The sequence below is a fragment of the Dipodomys merriami genome, unplaced genomic scaffold, assembly GCF_024711535.1.
Source record: "Dipodomys merriami isolate MVZ:Mamm:240054 unplaced genomic scaffold, mDipMer1.0.p SCAF_1, whole genome shotgun sequence".
NCBI lineage: Eukaryota > Metazoa > Chordata > Mammalia > Rodentia > Heteromyidae > Dipodomys > Dipodomys merriami.
Genome location: NW_027202270.1, coordinates 134,866,051 through 134,890,215, shown reverse-complemented (window position 1 = coordinate 134,890,215; position 24,165 = coordinate 134,866,051). Strand labels below are relative to the sequence as shown.

Here is a 24,165-nt window from a genome sequence, read left to right as displayed (position 1 = left end):
GGGCAATCAGTGAAGAGAGGGAGATTGAGAGAGCCAAGTATTGTACTGGTTGATGAGTGTCTTATTTGGAGATAGGGGTAATTTCTTCACTTTCTCCTGCCTGTTTATTATCTTTCACCAACTATGGTAGAAAATGTGGGAATTGACTTTATAGTATATATTTATTCTTTAGTGTTTATAAAGCATTTCTAGATAAAACATTAGTTCTTATGTTGCAGTAGGTTTATTGTAACGACTTTATTTCTTTTTGAGGCAGTAAGCAATATACCAGAAGAATATGAGTTATGTATGTTTTAATATGGTTATTGAAAATGATTGACAATCTTAGCCCTGAACAACTCTCTCTCTTTTTTCTTTCCTTTTTCTAATTTTTTGTGCAATGCCAGGAGTTAAGCTCAGGGTCTCACAGTCTGGCTAGCTTTCTTGTTCACAGCTGGCACTTCATAGCTGGAACCATTCCTCTAGTCTGATATTATGCTGATTAATTGGAAATGGAGTCTCACCGGCTTTTTTGCCTGAGCTAACTTTGAACCCTTAATCTTTCAACTCTCAGCCTCCTGAATGGCTAGGAATATAGACATGAGCCTTTTTTTTTTTTTAAAGTTCTTTTTCAGAAAGTTTCTAGGGTATAGGAAGGTGGTGATTGAAATTCTTGAGGTTACCAGACCCTCCCTTTATCTTTTGTAAATTGAGCCTCAGCAGCATGAGGAATAGAGGCTTACTGACCAGTCCTGACTGCTTCCTCTGACATAATTATAGACATTTAGCTTCTACTAACTACAACTTATGATGATGATGATGATGATGACGACGATGATGATGCCATACTTGGGTTTGAACTCAGGGCTTCACTCTTGTGAGGCAGGCTTTCTACTACCCAGGTTATGATCTCAACACTTTCTGCTTTAATTAATTGAGATAGTGTTTCACTTTTATGCCCAGTCTGACCTTAATTGTGATTGCCTTAATAATACTGCTGAGATGACAAGTGTTTTAACGTCATGCACAAATTTTTATTGATTGAGATGGTCTTGTGAATTTTTTGTTCAGGCTGGCTTTGGACCTTGGTTCTCCTGATTTCTACCTTTGGAGTAGCTAGAATTACACGCATGAGCCATAACACAGCTTCTATTTATTTATTTATTTATTTATTTATTTATTTATTTATTTATTTATGTGCCAGGCCTGGGCCTTGAACTCAGGACGTGGGCATTGTCCTTGAGCTCTCTTCTCCCTCCCTCCCTCCGTCCCTCCTTTCTTCTTCCCTCCCTCCCTCCCTCCTTCCTTCCCTCCCTCCCTCCTTCCCTCCCTCCCTCCCTCTCCTCCTTTCCCCCCTCTCCCTTCATTTCTTCTGATCTGTTTTTGTCCTGGTCCTGAAGCTTGATCTCAGGGCCTGGACTCTGTCCCTGAGCTTTTTTTTTGCTCAAGACTAGTGCTCTACCACTTGAGCAGCAGATCCACTTTGACTCTTTGGTGGTTAATTGGAAATAAGAATCCTGTGTACTTTCTTGCTATGTTTAGCTTTGAACCATGATTATCATATCTCAGCTTCCTGAGTAGCTAGGATTACAAGCATGAGTCACTGGCACCTGGATTAACCACTTTTGGGAAAGAGGATTTGAATAATGGAAAAAGCTGGTTTCTTTGTGTTGTAATGACATAATACTTTTGACATACAGGTTAGTGAGAGTCTAGGGTCTTAAAGCTAAAATTGAAGGTCTTATTTACTTGTCTACTTATTTATTTGTTTACATAAGCAGGATCTCACTATGTAGTTCAGGGGTGCTGCAAACTAGTGATGCTCCTTTCTCTTCCAAGTATGTGACTTATAGACATCACCAGATTTGGCTACATATTACTATTTTTTTTTTTTTTTTGTGGAAGTGTTGTTTTATTTTCCCCTTCCCAATTATATTGAGGTATATTGGTAAATAAAACCTGTTTATATTTAAGGTATTTAACTTTATATACTGATGTCTGTATTCAATATGAAATGATTATTGTAGTCAAGCTCATTAATATATCCATCATTTTATATAATTACCACTTTTTATGTATAGTAAGAAGAACATTTAAGGTTTCTCTTAGTGATTTTTTAAAGTAAGCATTACAGTATTAACACTACAGTCTCCTAGTGTATATTAGATTTCCAGAATTTATTCATCTCCCATTGAAACTTTGTACCGTGTAACCAACATCTCTCCATTTCTCCTCTGCTTCTAGTCCCTGGAAATAACCAGTTTGTATTCTGCCTCTATGAGTTTGCTTTTCAGAATTCAGCATATGTAAGTGAGATCATGTAATATTTGTCTTTCTTTGCCTTGTTTATTTCACTCAGCATAATATTCTGAAGGTTCATCCAAATTACCCTTTTAGGACTTTTCCCATCTAGGCCTGAGAATTAAGTTAACGTAAGATAGATCAACAGGAGAAAAATCATAGATTTATTTAATACAGGATTTATCTGTCAATGAAACCCCCTGGGGAAATAAAGACCCAAATACAGAGTTCAGCCTACATAGTTGAACAAAAAGTTTAGTTGTGGGGGAGGGTTTAAGGGGGGGGGTGTTAAGTTGTGGAGGTGGGAGGGAAGGGATGGTAGGGGGAAAACAAGAGGAGGCAACAATGCTCAGTAGGAAATGTACTCATTACCTTGCTTATGTAACTGTAACCCCTCTGTAACCCCTCTGCATTTTTACAATTAAAAAAAACGAACAAAAAAGCCCAAATAACACACAACAAAGTTTAGTTGTGACAAAGCAACTAAATTACATGCAGAGGCTTAAGTGATAAAAGAAGTATTTTAGTGAGTCTGTACCCAGTTCTCTTGATCTCAGCTTCCTGTCTTGGATAGGAATATTGGCTTCCTTTTATTTATTTATTTTTTTGGGTCCGGTCGTGGGGCCTGAACTCTGGGCCTGGGCGCCGTCCCTCAGCTCTTCAGCTCAAGGCGAGTGCCCTACCACTTGAGCCATAGCACCACTTCCGGCTTTTTTTTTTCTGCTTATGTGGCGCTGAGGGCCTCATGCATGCAAGGCAAGCGCTCTACCACTGAGCCACCTTCCCAGCCCTATTGGCTTCCTTTTAGTATGGGAAGGGCATCTTTCACATACGAATTTCATCTCCTTTTTAGAAATAGATGGCACGTAAGAATGATTTTCTTTTTTTGTTTTTTTTTTCTTTTGGCAGTATAAGGTTTTGAATTCAGGGGCTTGGCTTGTACTTGTTAGACAAGCACAAAACTTCAGAGCCACACCTCCAACCCAGGAATGATTTTCTTGCACCTGTTCTTTTTCAAGTATCTCTAAATCAAAATTGTCATTCTACCAGAATGGTACCTTTTTCTTTCCCCCACTCCTTCAACAGGACTTTGTTTTTTTAAAAGGCTATTTTACACATGCACACACACACATGTATGTACATCTGACTCTCCAACATCCTGATACTCAATAGGGAACTAGGGATGAAGCTCAGTGGTAGAATGGTTGGCTAGCATGCATAGGTCTTGGTTTGATCTATACTACCACACAAACCAAACCAAAACAACACCCCACCCTCCACAAACTTAACTGAACATGTGTAGACTATTTTTCTAGTCATTACCCTTTACTATGTTATTTATATAGCATTTACATTGTATTATGTATTATAAATGATCTAGAAGTGATGTAAAGTATGTAGTAGTATTACATGTATGGATTATAGGCAAATACTATCCCCTTTTTATATGGGACTTAGACATCTTTCGTTTTAGTTATCTGTGTGTGTGTGTGTGTGTGTGTGTGTGTGTGTGTGCTAGAATCAGTTTACTATATTAACCACAGATATTGAGGGGCGGGCTATACTATGGTTTTTACTCTTCCATTTATATGCACACTAAGCTGTTACTATTATCTTATTTATCATAAATAATGCTTCAGTAAATATTGGAATATAAGTGCTGATTTTCATTTCCTATGGATGTGAAGCCAGAAGGAGGATTGTTGGAACATATATGGTGGTTGTATTTTAAAACTCCTCTGTAGGAGTTTTCCTTACTAGCTGTATGAATTTACATTTCCATCAACCATGATACAAGGGTTTGTATCTCTTCACATTCTTGCAAGTATTTGCTACTAAAATCTTTTGGCTTTGTGTGAGTAGTAGGGTCACTTGGAAAATATTTCTTATTCTTATTCCTGAGTGCTGGGATTATTGGTCTGTGACACCAACCAGACATAAGTCACTCTCAATAGTTGATATAATAGCCACTCTCAAATTATTTGATTTGCATTTTCCTGATATTAGTAGTGATGACCATTTTTTTTTTTTGGGGTCCAGTCTTGGGGCCTGAACTCTGGGCCTGGGCACTGTCCCTCAGCTCTTCAGCTCAAGGCTAGTGCTCTACCACTTGAACCACAGCACCACTTCCGGCTTTTTTCTTATGTGGTGCTGAGGAATCGAACCCAGGGCCTCAGGCATGCAAGGCAAGCGCTCTACCACTGAGCCACCTTCCCAGCCCCACGTGATGACCATTTTTAATATACCTATTGCCCATTTATAGGTGTTCTTTAAAAATATTTTCTTTGCCTACTTTTAAATTGAGTTATTCTTGCTCTTGTGTTGAGCTCCTTATTTACTGTTTGCCTTCTCAGTATTTTTATAATTTATTGTTTTGAGAACAAATTAAATTATTTGAGATTAATTAAAAGCCTTATAATCTAAGAAGCTAGGTGTGATAATGCTCACCTGCAATTTTAGTACTGGGAAGGTTGAGGCAGGAGGGTCAAGGTGACATAGGTATATTCTGTCTCGAGAAAGAAAAATGTGATTGCTATTTGAGAAAACATTGATTCAATAAGTCTTGAAAACAAGCTTCTTTCCCTCCCTCTCCCTTTCGTTTCTCTCCCCCTCCCTCCCTTTCTTTCTTTCCTTTCATCTCTCCTCTCCTCTCCTGTCCTCTCCTCTCCTCTTCTACCCTGGCCCTTCCCTCTCCTTTCCTCCCCTCCCCTCCCCTCCCCTCCCCTCCCCTCCCCCTCCTTCCTGTCCCTCTTCCCTCTGTATCTTTCTTGATACTGGGTTTAAACTTCTCAGAGCTTTGGCTTATGAAGCAGACAACATTTTACCATTTGAACCATGCCTCCATTTCTTTTTGCTGTGGTTATTTTGAGATAGTTTCTGTCTCTGTCGCTGTCTCTGTCCATATTCTCCCCGCTCCCCCCAAGCTGGATCTCAGTCTTCTTATTTATGCTTCCTGCCATAGCTGGGTTAAAAGATGTTTTCTGTTAAGATGAGGTTTTGCAAACTTTATTTTTTTGCCTACATTGGATTAGAACTGTGATCCTCTTAATTTCAGTCTCTCAGGTAGCTGTGATAACAAGGATACTCTTAACCATATTCAGCTATTGGCTGAGGTAGGGTCTCCCACATTTTTTGCACAGCTGGCCTTGAACTGTGAGCCTCCTGGTCTCCTCTTGAGTAATTGGTATTACAGGTGTGAAACACCAGTGTCTAATATATATATTTGGCACAGTGTCTCACTGTGTAGCTCAGGATGGCCTCATACTTACGTGTTTCAGCCTTGGCTGGGCTTATGGTCTTATTCTACATCTTCAGCTTGAATGTAATGAGTTTTATGGTGCATAAATTGCATCTCAATTACGTGAGAAGGGATAGCTAGGCATGGTACTACATGCACTGACTGTATTTGAGGAAAGAGTTAAAGTACATGCTAGCAAAAGATAGTTTATCTGCTGTGAAAATTAGAATTTAAGAAACTTAAAATTTGCCAGGTGCTAATGGCTTATGTCTGGAATCAGTCCTACTTACTTGGCAAGGTTGAGAAAGGGAAGATTATGGTTTGAGATGAGCCTGGACAGAAAAATTCATGATACCCCTTTTCAACCTGTAGTTGGGCCCAGTGGTGTGTACAATGGTCATGCCAAGCTGAGATTGGGAGGATTGTGGTTTCATGTCAGCCTGAGCTGAAAAATCTTCAAGATTCTGTCCCAATGGAGAGAAGCTAGATGTGGTTATATGAATTAGCCGGTCCTTTGAGCTACAACAAGAAATTTAAAATAGGTAGGTCATGGTCCAGGTACATGCTCCAGCAAGAGAATGAAAACCTGATTTCAGGATTTACTAATGAAAAACAAGGCTGAAGGTGTGGCTTAAGTGACAGAGCTCAGAAATCTCAGATTTAGAATCCAGTATTGCCAAAAAAAAAGGTCAAAATTAATTTATCTTGTGGGATCAGAAACAAACTCAGGGGACTTAAGTGGCTTGCCAAGTTTATACAGTATCAGAGCCAACATTATTATTCTACAAGTCTCCTGATTCCAAGTTCAAAGATTTTCTATTTCATCTATTAATTTGAAGTACTAAATAGGAATATGCTAAATGAAAGTAGGAAGCCATAAAAGACCGTAATTCCATAGTCCATGTCAAATTTATAGAAATAACAAAGCTGTAGGGACACAAAAAGCAGATCAGTGTGTAAAACTGAATCCAGTAATAAAGATTTTTGTCCACTACAGTTAATGTTAGTATATGCCTAAATCTTATGTTAAGACCTATTGGCCTTTGGAAGGTGATTAAGTGATGAGACAGAGTTGTCTAGAATGGGATTTAGTGCCCATATAGAAGATGTCAGAGGAAACTTGTTCCCTCATGCCATATGGGTACACAGTGAGAAGGTATTATCTACGAAGCAGAGCAACCCTTACCAGATCCTGTCTGCTGAGCCTTGGTTGGTCTTGTAATTCTTATCCCCCAGAATTGGGACCAATACAGCCTGAATAGACTAAAGCATGGCCTAACAGATGATTGACCATTGAACAAATTTGAGACTGCCTGAAAGAATCAAGATGGATGATTCTTGGGTTGAAGTATTTCATAGTTCATGTGTACAACTTTGAGAATCATAAGTGCTAAATTAGTTTTTGAAGAAAATAAAGGTACAGTTGAATAATTTTCTGAGGTAGAGTTTCAAATTAAATGAATTTTGTATGAAGATTAAAAAAGACTATGATTCTTTAGTTATTCTTTTGTTTTGAGGGTAAAAGGTAGGGTGAAACAATTTTGGATTAAGTTTGTATCAAGCTAGGCTCAAGATGGGCAGGTAGGACTATTTTGTTTTTCAAAGAACAAAAGGGGATGTTTAGTTATTGTTGAAAATTTTGTCCTAGGGCCATTGCTGATTGACAATATTCAGATAACAAACTAGGTAAAACATAGTTATGTAGGAACTTAAAAACTTTAGCTACAATGTGTCTTTGGAACAAGAGTGAAAAACTGACTAACTAGGCTGGTGTCAGGTGTACGCCAGAGGGCTAATATGCATTTTCTGTGTAGCATGAAAAGAAAGGGCATTGAATAACAACCAGCTAAATTTAAAGCTCAGAGTGCTGTAATTTGACTCTTGGAAATCTTTTGGGCTTCTTTCATTAACTATAATTGTAGGAAATATGGCTATAAAATGATTGAAACTTATTTTTAACCATTCTAGAAAGTATGAGTGGTAACCCAGAGAGCAAATACTGTGGAAGAGGGGAATAGGGAATGTAGCTATAAATATATTTTAGTGATGGTGTCATTACAACAGCATAAGAAAATTTGTTTTGTGTTTTTCAGTTACACTCTCTGTATTTCTAATTTAGGGTAAGCCACTTTAAAATAGCCAGAAATATCCCCACATCAATTTATTATTTAACATATGACGATTTGTCACTCCTGACAGTATTATAAAAATTGTGTTAAGACTTTAAAACACTTCCAAAAGTTGAATAGCAAAGCTTTTTATTCAGTGGCAGCATTCTAGGAATAAGTATAGCACTTTCTAAGGCAATTTTCTGTTAAAATATTCTTTTCAATATATGCTATGCCATACTTAAGCATTCTCCATGGAATTTGTAATGTATATAAAGTAGCTAAATGCTGATTGTATAACTGGAAAAATTTTAATGTGAAGAGATACTGCTTTGTATAACTTTTGAACTTTCAAAATATCAAGATCTCTGGGTATGTGGTACAACTTTGTAATCTTAGCACTTGGAAGGTGGAGGCAGGAGGCTTATGAATTTGGGACCAGCATCAGCTGATGCCCTCTATCTCTAAAAATGAAGGGCTGAACATATTGCCTAGTGGTAGGGCACTGGTAAGACATGTTCAAGGCCTATGGTTCTATCTGTCTGTCTCTGACCATTATCAAATTTTACCAGTGAATTTCTATTTTTAATCATAGTAAATAGGCTGCTGTCAAACAATATAGCCATTTTTAGGTTTAGAATTTTTATTTTTTGGTTGGTCGTGGGACTTGAACTGATTGCCTGGGCAATGTCTTTGAGCTTTTTTGCACAAGGCTAGTGCTTTACCACTTTGAGCCACAGCACTGCTTCCAGTTTTCTGGTGGTTAATTTGAGATAAGAATCTCATAGACTTTGAACCACAGTACTCAGATCTCAGCCTCCTGAGTAGCTAGGATTACAGGCATGAGCCATCAGCACCCAGCATTATTGTTCGAGTTGAGATAAACTGGGATAAGATTTTGTCTTGATTTTCATTTCCCTGATGTCTATAATGTTAATCATTTTTTCCTATACTTAGCAATTTGTATTTGTTCATTAAAGACTACAGTAATTAGTTTAAAAATGTGGAGCTGTAGCTGAAGTGGTAGAGTGTCATTCTTGCACCGAAAATCTGAGAGAGAGTGCCCGGATGAAGAGATTGCAGATTTTACTTTGTTGGGTACTAGATATTTTTGTATTTCTATAAATGTCTTTGAGAATTTTCCTGGGATGAATTTAAATTTCTTGGAAAAAAATTCTTTTAGGTGTTGCTTTTAGTCTTTATTAAGTAGGATCATTTAATATAAGGTTTTAAAAATGATCTTTAAGTAGTTGTATAAAGGAGCAGTTTATGAATACAGTGGATCTTGATCAGTTTGCTCCATTGAGGTTAAACCCTTCTTAATACTACATGCCTGAAGAATTATGAGATTTTCCATTTTGGTGGTGATTACAGGTATTGAGTTGAAGTCTTAAGTTATTTTTCAAGTTTTGTTCTTAAGCCTTACTGGAATCATTATAGCAGTTTTTATTCTTGGGCAAATTCAGCTCTACTGAGATCTCTATTTGTTGCTGTTGCTTTATGTATAAGTATATATGGATGGATGGAGCTGTATGCTCCTAGATTGTGTCAACATTGAGCTGTGCAGTTTTCTTTAGTTTCCAGTATTACTATCATTATTATTATTTTGCCTGATTCACGCTCTGTTATCTTTTTGTTGTTGTTTTGTTTTGTTTTTGTGCTGGTCCTGGGGCTTGAATTCAGGGCCTTAGGCACTGTCGCTGAGCTTCTTTTGCTCAAGGCTAGCACTCTACCACTTGAGCCACTGCACCACTTCTGGCTTTTTTTGGTCTATGTGGTACTGAGGAATTGAACCCAGGGCTTCATGCATGCTAGGCAAGCACTCTACCACTGAGCCACATTCCCAACCCCTTCCTGGTGTTTTATCCTAGTATTTCCTACTACTTTAAGTAATGAATTTGGCTATTTGTCTCTTCTAGTAAGCAAAACAGCTGTTCTGCTTTGACTCTTCTGCCTGCAGTGTAACTAGAGCATGTCTCTTGGCAGAAAGTCAGGATGCTCATAGAGCCTTGTGTGGTTTGTTTCTTCTTTCAAGGAGCACAGATCTACATTTTTGTATAGTGTCTGGACACCATTGCCTTTCATATTTGTATGGCTTTGCAATTGTATCTCTTCTGAAGGTTAATCTGGTACCAATTATCTTATAATGGCTAGAGGCATAATCCCACAATATTGGATTATTTTGGAAAGATGTCAAAAACATTTAGGTGAGGTTAACAGGGAAGAATTACAGCAAATCTTGGCTGATCTTAGATTTCATGGTTCTTTAGGAATTGCATGTTTATGGCCTCTGGGAGCTGTGTGTCCTCTTTAAATAAATCTAGCAGATGAAATAATATAAACAATAAAGCAAAGAAAGGTACTTACTTTGTGTTTACAGCATTTATTGAATGTTCTGTTCTTATGGGCTGTTTTGCCTCAGAACTTTCTGACTTGTGGAATTTAAAATAAAAATAAGTGGATTACCTTTGTGGTGGTACAGTTTAGATTGGTGACCATGTTTCTGTATTAGTTCTGATTGTCTAAAGATGGTTTCAGAAGGCTTTGTTGTCATTGGAATAAACCTCTGGACTAATAGTAATGTTCCTGGGCTGGGAATGTGGCTTAGTGGTAGAGTACTTGCCTAGCATGCACAAAGCCATGGGTTCGATTCCTCAGTACCACATGCACAGAAAAAGCCAGAAGTTGTGCTGTGGCTCAAGTGGTAGAGGGCTAGCCTTGAGCAAAAGAAGCTCAGGGACAGTGCCCAGGTCCTGAGTTCAAGCCCTAGGACTGGCAAAAAAACAAAAACAATAACAAAACAATAGTAATGTTACTGTAAAGTTACTGTAAATGTTACAACAGTAAAGGCCAGATATTTCTATAGAATTGTAGTGTCTTTTGTCACTTTCATACATACATGCAGTGAACATTTGATGCGAATTTTTCTTAAAACCATTTTACTTGACAGTTAACCATATTGATTTTCTACTGTGTGTTAAACATAGTACTAGATGACAGAGAGGCAGCAACAAAAGAAGTAGATTGGGTCCCTAATAGTTATACAAGATGCTGCAAATATAATGTAGCAAAGCATTCTAGTAAAGATTAATGGAGTATAGAATGATTGCTTCTGCTTTCAGATAGGGTGTAGAGTTTGATTTTGGAGTTTGATTTTGAGGAAGTTGATGAACAAAGTTTGACAAGAAGCAAAAGTTTCTTCTAAAAAATAAGGAATAGTGCATTGGAGGGTGATAGATGAGAATCAAAATTGTTCTTTGGAAAGCAAGTAGATTAAATAGATTTGAGTAGAAGTTTGTTTAGAAGAAAGTAAGAAATTAGGTTGTAGAGGTAATTAGGGTGTGGGGAATGTAGATTTTTGAGCCATAGATTGTTAGGAGACATTTTTGATTGCCATATATGTTAAAGGTAGAAAAAATTAAGTAGTTTTGTGTTCACAAAGCAAACTTTATGGCTGCTGACTAATTTTGAGATGAACTAGTTTTGAGATGAACTGTGAAGCAAATTAAGACACTGGGGTGGGGTGTTTGCAAAATGAAAATCCATTTCTTGTAGGCATTTGGAAAGTACTTGTTGCAAGATAAGTGAGTGTACAACATAAGTGAATTTACAAGTTATGACTGGCTGCATAAAGGAAAATAAAAGTTTTTTAAAAAAAATTATAACAATGCTGTTACGTTATTAGCGTTGAATTTCAGTATTTGTCTTTTGTTCTAGGTTACTACTTTTTCTATGACTCTGGTGATGTTTTCATTCAACATAAAGTGCTTTGTAGTCTTTATTGATTAACTGAACAACCTCAGGTTAGTACATTTTATGGATAATGTTTCCTTGCTTATATATTCATATTTTGAGAGCTGGATAAGCTTGTGACTAAAGCTGAATATGTATATATCAGTGAAGTAAAAAGGCCAAGTAAACTTTTTTTGAACTGGGTATTAGCTAGAAATCTTTTTTTTTTTTTCCTGCTGGTCACTAGGCTTGGGCCCTTTCCGGATACTCAGCTCTTCAGCTCAAGGCAAGAGCTCTACGGCTTGAGCCACAGCGCCACTTCTGGTTTTTCAAGTGGTTTATTGGAGATAAGAGTCTCACAGAGGTTCCTTCCCCCGGCTGGCTTTGAAACGTTGATCCTCAGATCTCAGCCTCCTGAGTATCTAGGATTACAGGCGTGAGCCACCGGTGCCTGGCCAGAAATCATTTTTGACCGTATACTATGTACCATTTGTACCTCATAAAATAAAAAGTATTTCCCTTGAAGTTCTCTGTAATTTAAAATATGGAGCTAGATGGAACTAGTTGTGGCTAAATGTTTTGATATTTTGAACTTTTGGCATCATTGTATAGCATAGTTGATGATGAAAAGAAGCCGTTTCACTTTAAAAATGTCTAACATTTTAATTAATTAATTATTTTATTTTAATCTTATTTTTGTTCGTCATAGAGCTTGAACTCAGAACTGGGCGCTGCTCCTGAGTTTTTTCACTGAAAAGTTAGCACTCTACCACTTCGAGCCACGGTGCCACTTCTGGTTTTCTGGTGGTTAATTGGAGATAAGAGTCTCAGGGACTTTCTAGCCCAGGTTGGCTTCAAACTGCAATCCTCTGATCTCAGCCTCTTGAGTACCTAGGATTACAGGCATGAGACGCTGGAGCCCATCAATTTCTAACATTTTTAACAGCTGACCTTTAAAGGTATCCTTGTCCACATGTTAACATTCAGTACATTAACATTTTAATTAATTAATTTTTAGTGTTCAATCTGTGAGTTTTGGCCAGTGTTTATTCATCATGACAATTAAAACAGTTTGTCTTTTAAATTTATTCATGTTGTTCCTTTCTAGTTAACCTTTCCTTCCATTATAGTTTGTAACAATCATAGATCTGTTTTCTACCCCTCAAGTTTGCCTTTTTCAATATATTACTTAATGAAATTATTGAATGTGTAGTTTTTAAGTCTTCCAAAAATTAGCATAATGCCTTTGAAATTCATCCATGTTCTGTGTCTATCAGTAGTTATATGTGTCAATAGTTTTTCTTTCTTTTGTTATAGTGTAGTGTACTTAGTGTTCTACTGTGTTCTGACAGCTCTACCATTGGATCTATCAATAGTTACTTTATTCAGTTATCAGTGGAAAACATTTGTGATGTTTTATGTTTTGAGTATACATGATGCTCCAGTCATATATTTAAAAATTAAAAACATGATTCTATTCTTTATTAAAAGAAGTAACTTGTTGTTGTTGTTGAAAAAATCATATGAATTTAATGTCACATTTTTGGGTTAGGATTGCATTTCTTCTTCTTCTTTTTTTTTTTCTTTTGGGTCCGGTTGTAGGGCCTGAACTCTGGGCCTGGGCGCTGTCCCTCAGCTCTTCAGCTCAAGGCTAGCGCTCTACCGCCTGAGCCACAGCGCCACTTCCGGCTTTTTTCTTTTTGCTTATGTGGTGCTGAGGAATCGAACCCAGGGCCTCAGACATGCAAGGCAAGCGCTCTACCACTGAGCCACCTTCCCAGCCCCAGGATTGCATTTCTTCTTAACTCCTCCCCTTCCTGCCTCTCTCCTTTCTCCCTTCCATTTCTTCCCCCTTCTCTGTCTTTCCTCCTTCTCCCGTCTTCCTGCCTCAGACCCTAGAGACTGAACTCTCAGGGCCGTAATAGGCAAGTGCTCTACCACTGAACTATATTCCCATTCCATTTTATTTCATTATTCTGTTTTTGACACTTGGCCTTGCTGTGTAGCCAAGCTGACCTAGAACTAGAAATCTTCCTGCCCCTACCTCCCAAGTATTGGAATTACAGGTATATACCACTGTGCCTGACACTAAGAATGTCATTACAAAGTAACCAGAAAGAAAATTGTCAGACATTTGTGCTTAGGGAACAAGACTACAATAACAATACAGGGCCATTTTGAGTCTGTGGAAAGAGAAGTGATATATAATTACTAGAAGAGGGGATATTGAAACTTGTGATGTTTCCTTATTTTCTTGAATATAGTGGTAGGTTAGAAATATACAAAGGAGATTTATATAATTAAGCCTTATATACAGAGCTCTCACAGGTACTAAAAGCCAAATAAGTTAAAAGACCTTTTCTATGTTAAAAATTCAGTTTAAAAGCCCAAATATTGGGCATGATAAAGTCAGTGTAAATTTTCTTGAAGGAAGATTTGGGATAAAAGTGTAATGCTTGAGGAAATTATGATTTTCAAAGTGCTTGAAAAACGATTTTAATATTCACAAGGAATATTCATTATTTGCTGCAGATAAAAAAAATCTTAAGATAATATTATTCTCTGATTCAGAATTTGCTTGGTGTAGGTACCTGCTCTTAAGATAGATACTAAAGTTGCAGTGATACAACTTCAGACTATTTGTTTCTGAATATTTTTGGATGAATTATATAACTTTCATAGTTGCTTTATAGAAAAATAGTATGCTATATTGTGTTCTCAGAGAACATTTCTAAAGTAGGAAAAATGTCTTAACAGACCAAGAACATTTTTAGAGATATTTCTGAGACAGAATACAGGTGAACATACCTAATCTGATAATACAAAATGCTCCCAAATTTGAAACAAACACTACACCAAAAGTAGAAATATAATCCTTATATTTTACAATTGACTTGAATCTTGAGTTTATTGCTCAGATATTGTGGTGGAAATTAAAGTTGATAAAAGACTACTAAGAGCTGTTCCCAGTGCCTTAACTCTGTGCTGGGCACTTATATTCTCTTTCTAATTTTTTTTTTTTCTTGAAAAACCGAATCAAACTGTAGGTAGTAAGTTCTTGAGTGCTGACTTAATATATCTAGAGGATGTCTTTCCCCAACCCCCCCAGATTGTTGTAGGTTTTTAGCTGTAGCTCCTCTTATTTGATTTTCTGTGTGTATTTTTTTATTGTAAAAATACTGTACAGGCGGGTTACAGTTACATGGGTAAGGTAATGAGTACATTTCCTATTGAGCATTGTTACCTTCTCCTTTGTTTTTCCCCTGCGATCCCTTCCCTCCTTACCTCCCCAACCCCCTCCTCCCCCAAGTTGTAAAGTTTGTTTTCAACATAGTGTCTTGTACATGTCATTGTTACAATGGGTCAACCTATATCCTTATTTCAGCATTTTGTTATTTCCCTTCCCCTCCCCTCTTATTTGATTTTTGTGAGTCTTTTAGAACCTTATGAGGTAAAGCATTGATTGTTCCTATGTTTCTTGCTAATAATATGCTTTTTGTGTTCTTATCTTGTCTACATATAGGCTCCTTATTTTCATGAAACAAACAAGTCTCACTAGTTTTTTTTTAGTTCTGCTACCTCAAAGTTGAGTTTCTGTATAATCCTATGATAGTCTTATTTTTTAGTGGTACCTAGGAATTAAACCTAGGGCCATTCACATCGTAATAAGCAAGTATTCTCTCACTGGACTATACTCTCAGCTCTTCTATTTATCCTTTTATTGATGTTACCATAAATATAATTCTAAGGAATTTAATTTTTCATGCTAAAGAAATCAATAGTTTCCTTTTCCTTCCTTAATACTTTGTATAATACTAGGATACTGGATATTAATAGTTTCATATCTGCCATTTTGTAATACTAGGATTTGAACTCAGATCATCATGCTTTCTAGGCAAGTGCTCTACCACTTTAGCCACATCCACAGTAACCCACATAAACATAAAGTTTATTTTAGTGAGTCATGAGATTTGGAGCACATCAACAAAGCTTCTTCTTTGGACTCAATAATTTCAAGACTTTTTTGTATTGATAATGGTAAAAACTCAGTCATTGTTGACATGAAGAATTGCCATTTTTTGTTGCATTTTTAGAGAACGAAAGAGATGGGTAAAATTGCCTTTTTACTAATGTAATAAGAAAGGAACTTGCCAGGTGCCTGTAATCATGGCTATTCAGGAGGCTGAGATCTGAGGATCAAGATTCAAAGCCAGCCCAGGCAAGAAAGTCTGTGAGACACTAATATCCAATAAACTACTCAGAAAAAGCTGTAAGTGGTGCTGTGGCTCAAGTGGTAGAGGACTAACCTTGAGTCAAAGAAGCTCAGGGACAGTGCCCAGGCCCAGAATTCAAGCTCCAGGACTGGAAAAAAAAAAAAAAAAGGAAAAGAACAAAGGTACTTATTTTAGATTTTCTGCTGGATTGTATTCTACAATCATATAATATACCTGTCAATAATGTTATATTTAATGCATTAATATGATTCCAGAAGCTATAGTAAATCAGTTGTAGTGCTTCTAATCCAGAATGTAACATGATATTATTAGTTTAATAATCTGCCATTTAAAACAATCTGCAGGGAGGAGGAAGATGAAGTTTACTGCACATTGATTAGACTTGTGAAATAATAAATGATTAACTCTATTATAAATGCTTGCTCTAATTAAAACCAAAATAAATGTTAGTAAGAGATACTGTAAACACCAGATGAAGTTCCTTTAAGAAGAATAAATATGTAGGATTCATTGGAATACATTGTAAACATGGGGGAAATGTCACAGAAATCCCTTCGTGGTATTACTAATGTATGCAAATACAAATTACAATCTAATTAGAATAAAAAGGCAAATAAATGCAAGTTAAAGCTAAAATGTTGCTCATGGTAGTAACATAATTTAGCAAGTACAGGCTGTGAACTTACTTAACAGGATTTTTGTGTTTGGCATTGTGTTTTGTAAGTAGGAGGTTAATGAATGATTAGCTGTTTTATTAGCTTGGGAGTTTTAAAGAGGGTACAGGCACAGAGGAACAGGTGATAGAAGGTCGCTTAGCCATTCATGGTGGTTAAAGAATCTGAAGTTGGTTAGGGACATCATTCAAATGGTAGAATACTTGCCTAGCAAGCTCAAGCTCATGGGTTCAAACCCCACCACCAAATAAATACTAAAAAAAATAGAAATTATACTATCTAAGGTGGTGACCACTAGTTACATACAGCTATGCAAATTAAGCAGAATAAACAATTAAATGCTTTGCTTTAGCTATATTTCAAGTTCTCTTTAATCATATAGGCTATTGACTATCATATTTTTACTCTTTTGAAGAGCATGGAGATTTTTAACACTCAGTGACTACCCAGTAACAATACTTTCTAGGCAAGCACTCTACCACTTAAGCCACACCCTGGGCTGTTTTTGGTTTCTTAGTGTATTTTTTTTAATTTTAATTTTTTGTGAACATACTGTACAGAGGGGTTACAATTACATGGGCAAGATAATGAGTACATTTCTTATCAAGCATTACAGCCTCCTCCTTTGTTTACCCTTCACATCCCTTCCCAGCCCCCCCCCCTCCCCCCCCCCCCCCCCCCCCCCCCGCACCAAAGTTGTAAAGTTCGTTTTCGACATGACAACTTGTAGTTCTCATTGTTGCAAGGGTCCACCTATATCCTTAAACGACTTGTTTTTCCCCATCTCCTCCACAAATTATACCCACATCAAATATAGTGAAAGTAAGGGTTATACTGTGGGGGAGGGACATACAAAGCAACAAAGAAATAATCTTATAAATGCGCTAGAAACAAATGCATGAAAGAAAAAAACATTTAAATACGTATCTAAGGGTTCATTTTCCTAATATCACATTATCTTAGTGTATTTTAGTGTATTTTTTAAATGAAATATCCTGCTTTTGCCTGAATGACCTCACAGCCTGATCCTCATGTCTATCTTCCCAGTAGCTGTTGTCGTAGGTTTTCAGTAACATGCTTGACTTTTTGAGGGATGGGGTAGATCAGCGGATAGGTCTCCCTTAACAATTTGCCCAGGCTGGTCTTGAAATACCATCTTAATATCTCTTCCTTCTGGGCAGATCACTTTCAAAGTGTGTGTATTACATTGGAGTCTTACAGCAAGAGAGGCTGTTGGAGGTGTGACTCTTGCATACAGGCAGTTTATGCTTTAAGTAAAGCTCTATGGAGGAAGGGTAGGTACAAGTGTTGACAAGAGGCCTTCAGCATATGCAAGGACTCTGATTTCCATATCAAAAGAAAGATGTAATAGCTTCTTGCCAGATTGAGGCTGTAGGGTTGCAAAGAGACTATTCTACAAGTAGTTGATATACTACATCAGAAGTCCTAACAACCACATGTCTCCACAGATAGTGTGGAGGAATTTTCTTTTACTTTAGAATCCCTTCAGTACTCTATATGAGAAAGCCTAATATGGTATTCATCTTAAAGGAGGAATATTAAAAGAGATAATTACTTCATAGCATATATTGAAAGGTGCATTCAAAACTGAGTGACAATAAATGGATAATTGATGTAGATAGATATATGCTGTAATTTGTTTACCCATTCACCTATTGAGTTTACCACACAGTAGACCTTTTTGCTTTATTTATTTTTTTAGATAGGTTCTCTGATTTTGGACAAGTGAAATCCTCTTACCTTTCCCTTCTGCTTACCTGAGATTACACCAGGTCCCACCATGCTTAGTTTGTCCTTTGAGATAAGTTCTCAAGAATTTTCTTTTTATGGCTGGCCTTGAGCCACAATTCTTCTATCTTCATCTGTCAAGTAGCTGTGCTTACGCAGGTCCTTTTAATATATTCTTGATAGGTTCTTTTATCAAAGGAGTGAGCATGGTGACATATATCTATACTCCCAGCTCTTGGGAGGCATGAAGATCGTGAGTACTGGGGTTTAAACTCAGGTCCTCAAACTTCCCAAGCTAGTGCTCTTTCACTTGAGCCACACCTGCCCCTTCACTCCAACCCTTTCTGTTTTAATTTGTTTTTCAAATAGGATTTTTTACTATTGCTTGGATTGGACTGAATTGTGATCCTTCTGTCTCTACCTCTCAAATAGTTGAGGTTACAAGTGCGTACCATCTCACACAGCCCAGGATTGTGAGTTTGAGTCCAACCTGGTATACATGGAGACCTTGTCTCTCTCTCCCCTTAGAAAATACTTTTACTAGATACAGACTTGATAATGCTTGGCAGAGGTTTTTGTTTTTTGTTTTTGTCCCCCTACCTTGTCTTTTGACAATGTATTTTGAAGAGCAAACATTTTTAATTTTAATGAAGTCTAGGTTTATCAGTTCGTTTATATACGAATTGTGTTTTTGTATCTGTGATATATTTTCCTAATACAAGGACAAAAGGTGTTCTCTAATGTTCTCTTCTGGACATCTTAGAGTTTTATGTTTTATGTTTAGGCCTTATATACATTTTAGGTTACTTAATGTAGAGAAAAAAATCCCTCCTCTTTAGATTCACTCAATTGTTGTCATACCATTTGCTGAAATGATTGTTCTTTTGGTTTTGCTGGTACAGGGGATTGAAATCAGGGCCTTGTGCTTCTAGGCACAAGGAGTCACATCTCTAGCTTCTTTTTACACTGTTTTCAAGATAGGGTCTCTTTATGTTTAGTTGGTTTGGGTTGCAATTCTTGTATCACTGGGCATGATAGGTATGAGCTACTGTATCCAGCCATTGTGTTTCCCTGGTGGCTAGGATAATTGTCTAGACACTGGTTGAGATGGAGTGTGGAGAATTTATTTTTTTGCCTTAGCTAACCTCCCAAATCTTAACATCTAAGTAGCGAGGATAACAGGTTTGAGCCCCTGCACCTAGATGTTATTTGACTTTTTATCAGAAATTTGTTAACAAATATTTGTTACCAAGATAGGCCTCTGCCCATCTTGATGCCTTTACCATACCAATTGCTGTGGCATTATAAGTTGTTTCAACTGGGTGATGTTTACCCATGTAATTTGTTCTTTTTCATAATTATTTTGCTTGATTTATTGTGCCCTTGCTCTAAATGAACTCTTTTTGCCTCTCTTGTAAAATTGGAGCAGGCCCTTACATTTTTTGCCATCGGGCATAATGTTAAGTTTAGTTAATAAAGACACTGCAGTCAGGTTTTCCTTCTTTTATTCTGTTTGCTTGCTGCCGAGACTGCAGCAGCATGGTCTCATTTCCTCGGTGTCAATTCACAGTTTCTGTAGGGTGTGTATCTTCATAGTTTCTGACTCCTGCAGTACTTAGTGGGGCTCAATACCAGTAGCCAATGGTCCAGTGCTAGATACTTCTTGTATTCTCTACCAGGTTGGTTTGAAGAAGAGTGTCTTACAGGGCCATTTCTGTGTGACCAGCTTTTACTAGTATTGTTAAAGAATGGATTTCTGTCAAGTTCCATGTGGCAAGGAATTAGGCAGCTATGGTTATATATCTCTAGATCAGCTTCTTTTACCTTGCAGTGAGATAGGACTATATTCTTTCCACAAATTGACATGTGAGCCCTGGATAGGGTAAGGGAAAGGGGAAGAGGTGAGGGAAATTTTAACTGATATTGCATTGAATATAGATACATTTGAAAAGAATTGGCATCATAAAAATAAACTCTCTGACCCATAAATGAAGTATTTTAATTTTACTTCTTTGAGCAGTTTAATGTTTTTCAGTATTGTTATTATTCACATATACCTAAAACCATTTTCTGATTATTGCTAGTATTGATTTTTGCATTCTGGACTAGTAATCTTTCTAAACGTATTGTGTGTGTGTGTGTGTGTGTGTGTGTGTGTGTGTGTGTGTGTGTGTGTGTGTGTGTGTGTGTGTGTGTGTGTGTGTGTGTGTGTGTGTGTGTGTGTGTGTGTGTGTGTGTGTGTGTGTGTGTGTGTTTTGATGGATTCAACTGAATTTTTAACATAGACAAAAGTATTCTGTGAATAGAATTTTATTTCCTCCATTCTAAACTGGATGCCTTTTATTATTTTCTTTTCTTGCATGATTTCAATGGCTAGAACTTCTAATGCATACTGTTGAATAGAAATGGTCAGAGTAGACATCTTAATCTTGTTACTAATCTTAGGGATATAGCATACATTCCTTCACAACTTAGATGAAAAGCGCAGATATTTGTGATTTTTCAAGACACCCTTTATTAGGTTGAATAAGTTTCTAAGTCTGTAAGTTTCTTTCTAAATTAATTTCTTTCTAAGTTTTTCTAAGTTTGCAGAAAAAAATTAATAATGGATATTGAGTTTTATCACAGGCTTTTATTTTTGCACATCTGCTGTGATAATCCTCTTCTTTTTCTTTTTTTGATTGTTTCTTAAAAAAAATTGATATCCTGAATTAATGAACTTGATTTTTAAGTATTGATCTATAATGAAATAAGTCCAATTATTCATTATGTATATTTTGGCTACTTGACATTTCACTGTTGCTCTTATCATTCTTTTTTTATTGATTTTTCTATTTTTAATTTTTATATTGTTTCTGTTGCTTTTTTTCCCAGCTTAATTAATATTTTCTTCTATACTATTTGTTCATTTTATATAGTTTATGCTCGAACTGTTCTACCACTTGAGTTATCCATTATATGTTCTTTTTTGGTTTATGAGATAGTATCTTTCTCACTTTGCCTGAGTTGGCTTCCAAGTATTGGAAGTTACTTGGTCTTCCAAGTAACTGGAATTACAAGTGTGCCAACACCAAATCCAGCTTGTGGTGCTTTTTCATCTGAGATATAGTAGTTTTCACCTCTAGAAGTTTCATTTAAATATTTGAAAATTTGTCTATGTCTCTAATGTTTTCAATATGTAAAACACATTTAAAATTATGTAATGTTCTTGTTACTAATTATAGCAAGTGGGTTTATTAAATTGTTTTCTTCATTATGATTCTTGTTTTTTTGTATTTCTTCATGCCTGGTATTCTTATTTATTCATTTAAATAATTTGTTTAGATTGTTACTGTCTGGTTTTGAATTCCTGGGCTCAAGTGATTTTTCTACTTCAGCCTTCTGAAACTTACTTTTTTTTTTTTTTTTTTTTTTTTTTTTGTCGGTTGTGGGACTTGAACTCTGGACCTGGGCACTGTCACAGAAACTTTCTATGTACAGTTTTGCTAATATCTGATTGTATTATTAGCAATATTCTTGGACTTGGTCTGGGATGTAGTTATTAGGAGATAATTTGAGACTTGATTTTTGTAATTTGTTATGTGGCATATGTCTTTGCTACTGAGGCAAGACCTTCTTAAGTTCTCCATATAATGGCTCATGAATTAATAGCATTTTGATTTTGACTGTGAAACAATCACTATCCTGGGTCTATGTTAGGCTCTAATTCTATTTTGTCTTTGCCTCTGATTGTGGTCTTACATGGTTTCCTTCGCCATATATTTGAGATGAGTATTTGGGTTATTTGAGATGAATATTTGGGATTCTTTCAAAATTTGAACTTTCTGCAGATCTCTGTTTTGTTTTGTTTTGTTTCTTAAGTGTAGCTTCTCTGTTACTTTCTTCTGCATTAGGTACCTTGGTCTTCATGGCATCTGAACTATTTTGTTTCATCAGTTCAGATGAACTCATTCATTAACTTACTTAGCTCTACCTTGATTTTTCTTCCCTGTGCTGTAGCCTGAAAAGTTTCTGGAAGTGGTAAAGTGGGGCAATCATAAAGTTTACATCATTTCTTTTCTCTTTGGAATCACCTTTCTTTTTTTCTTGATGTCCAGTTTCTTGAGAGTAGTTGTTTCCTACAGTTTTTTTGATTTTTTTTTTTTTTTCCTCAAGTGAGAGGCAAATCTGGGTCTTGTTACTAATTCTTGATTTCTGTGAACTTAGGTAATGGAAGATTTTATTGTATACAAATTTGTATCAGAAAGCTTTGTTTCTAATAAGATGAATCTTTCCAACAAAGCTATTCTACATGCTTTTAGACAAGCATTTTTTGAGTATTATTTCTAGATAGTCAAAAAAATTATAATATACACTAAATAGTCTTAATTATTAATTACACTGTGATGTGGAGAATAGAGTAAAAAGCTGAGAACTGTCTAGGGACTACATCCTGATGAAATCTGTCAGTTTTAGCTGTGAAATTTGTTCAACATGAGTACATAAGAGACATCTAAAGGATATTTAAGTTTCATTGGTGAATGAATGTATAGGAAAGGATGGAAATGAGATGAATTATGTCAAGCAATTTTTAAAGCATGGAAGCTTACTGAAAGATTTTAAAAAGCCAGTAAGTAGACCCAACAACACTGAGGGTACTTGGAAGACAGCAGTTGTTTCTTATAGACTGGTAGTAGGAGCTAAGGCACTGTAGCTTATGTCTTCGATTCAGGAACTGAAATAATTGAGTTTAAAATCTTATATTTACCACTTGTTAACTGGGTAAATTTCTTTGGAGACAGGCCTTTTTATGCAGCCCAAACTGGTATTTCCCCCCTCCCCTCCCCCTGCACCACACACATCTTGACCTTAGGGCCTGGGTGTTTTCCCAGAGCTTTTGTGCTTAAGGCTAGCATTTAACCACTTGAGTTATAGCATCACTTCCAGCTTTTTTGGTGTTTAATTGTATATGCGAGTCTCATGGACCTTCTTGCCCATGCTTTGAACTGCGATCCTCAGATCTTGGCCTCCTGAGTAGCTAGGATTATAGGTGTGAGCCACTGTTGGATGGCTACTAGCATCCATTTTTACTTCCAAGTTCTAGGTTTTCAGGTGTGCATCACCATACCTAGCATAGTTAAATTTTTGAAATTAAGTTTCTGATTTCTCATCAGTTGAATAACATAAGAATATTTATTCCAAAAGTTGTAGTGAGGATTAAATAGAATCAACTCCATGCACTATTAGCTAGGTACTTAATGAATGTTTATCTTGGTCTTATTTATTTTTTGGTGTGAACGTGTATTCATTTTTATTTTTTAATGATTAACAAAAGCATTATTTTTCAATTAAATATGTTTCTTATTGATTATTTGAACATAGAAGCAGTATTCATAAATACCTTGGATACTATTAAGAAAACAAAAAGGAAGCAAATTTCTACTGGTTGACCTGAAATTTTTATGGTTTGAAAAGAACCAGAGCCCTGTGGGCATAACACTGTGTTAGAAAATGTTAGGCAAGAGAAGTCTGAGGAAGAGTTCTAATTTAGAAAGGATGGTGGATTTTTTTTTTTTTTTTTAATATGGCTATAGTGGCAAGGATGTGAGAGTCCAGTGGAAAATTCTTAAGCCCCTTCTTACTGCTTAATGGGGATTGACCCTAGGATTTATGCTAGGAAAACTCTACCTCTTTGAGCCATGGCCCAGGTCCTTTTTGGTTTTGTATTTTGTTTCTGAGGTAGGGTCTCACTGACTTTGTTTGACCTGGCCTTGAACTTGAGATTATAGGCATGTACTACCATGCCTGGCTGAATGCTCAGTTTTTTCAGTCTTCACAAGTAGAGTTTTCTGTCTTTGGCTTTTCAGTCCTCTTCCAGTTCTCTATTCCATGACCCCCAACTTTCCAAATACAAAAACCTTACAGTTTTAAAGTTCTTGATTTCAGTAGGCAGTTATGAAATTTAAGAGATTAAGGAATTAAATTTTTTTTTTTTTTTTTTACTGCTCTTAAGTTCCCAGTTTTTGCTTCTTGCCTTCTTTACAGTGTTTTAGATCCTGCTAGGTAGGTACTCTTCAGTAGAGGAAACAATGATGTGTGATAATGAAAAGCTTCAGAGTAGATATGCCTGGGAGAGAGATTTGAATAGGGTTTTGCAGCAGCTATTTTAG

At 36.4% G+C, this 24,165-nt stretch overlaps 1 protein-coding gene across 5 annotated transcripts in view; it reads left to right on the top strand.

The window, feature by feature from the left end:
• The window catches only part of Fut8 (fucosyltransferase 8), a 166,961-nt gene that overhangs the window by 6,928 nt on the left and 135,868 nt on the right, over nucleotides 1-24,165 (top strand). The window contains exon 1 of one of the 5 annotated variants that reach the window (XM_070031758.1): nucleotides 11,344-11,429. The exons of the other annotated variants lie outside the window; for them this stretch is intronic. The gene's annotated coding sequence lies outside the window, so the exon portion shown is untranslated. Of the gene's footprint in view, nucleotides 1-11,343; nucleotides 11,430-24,165 lie in introns of those variants that run through there. 5 annotated transcript variants of the gene reach the window in all.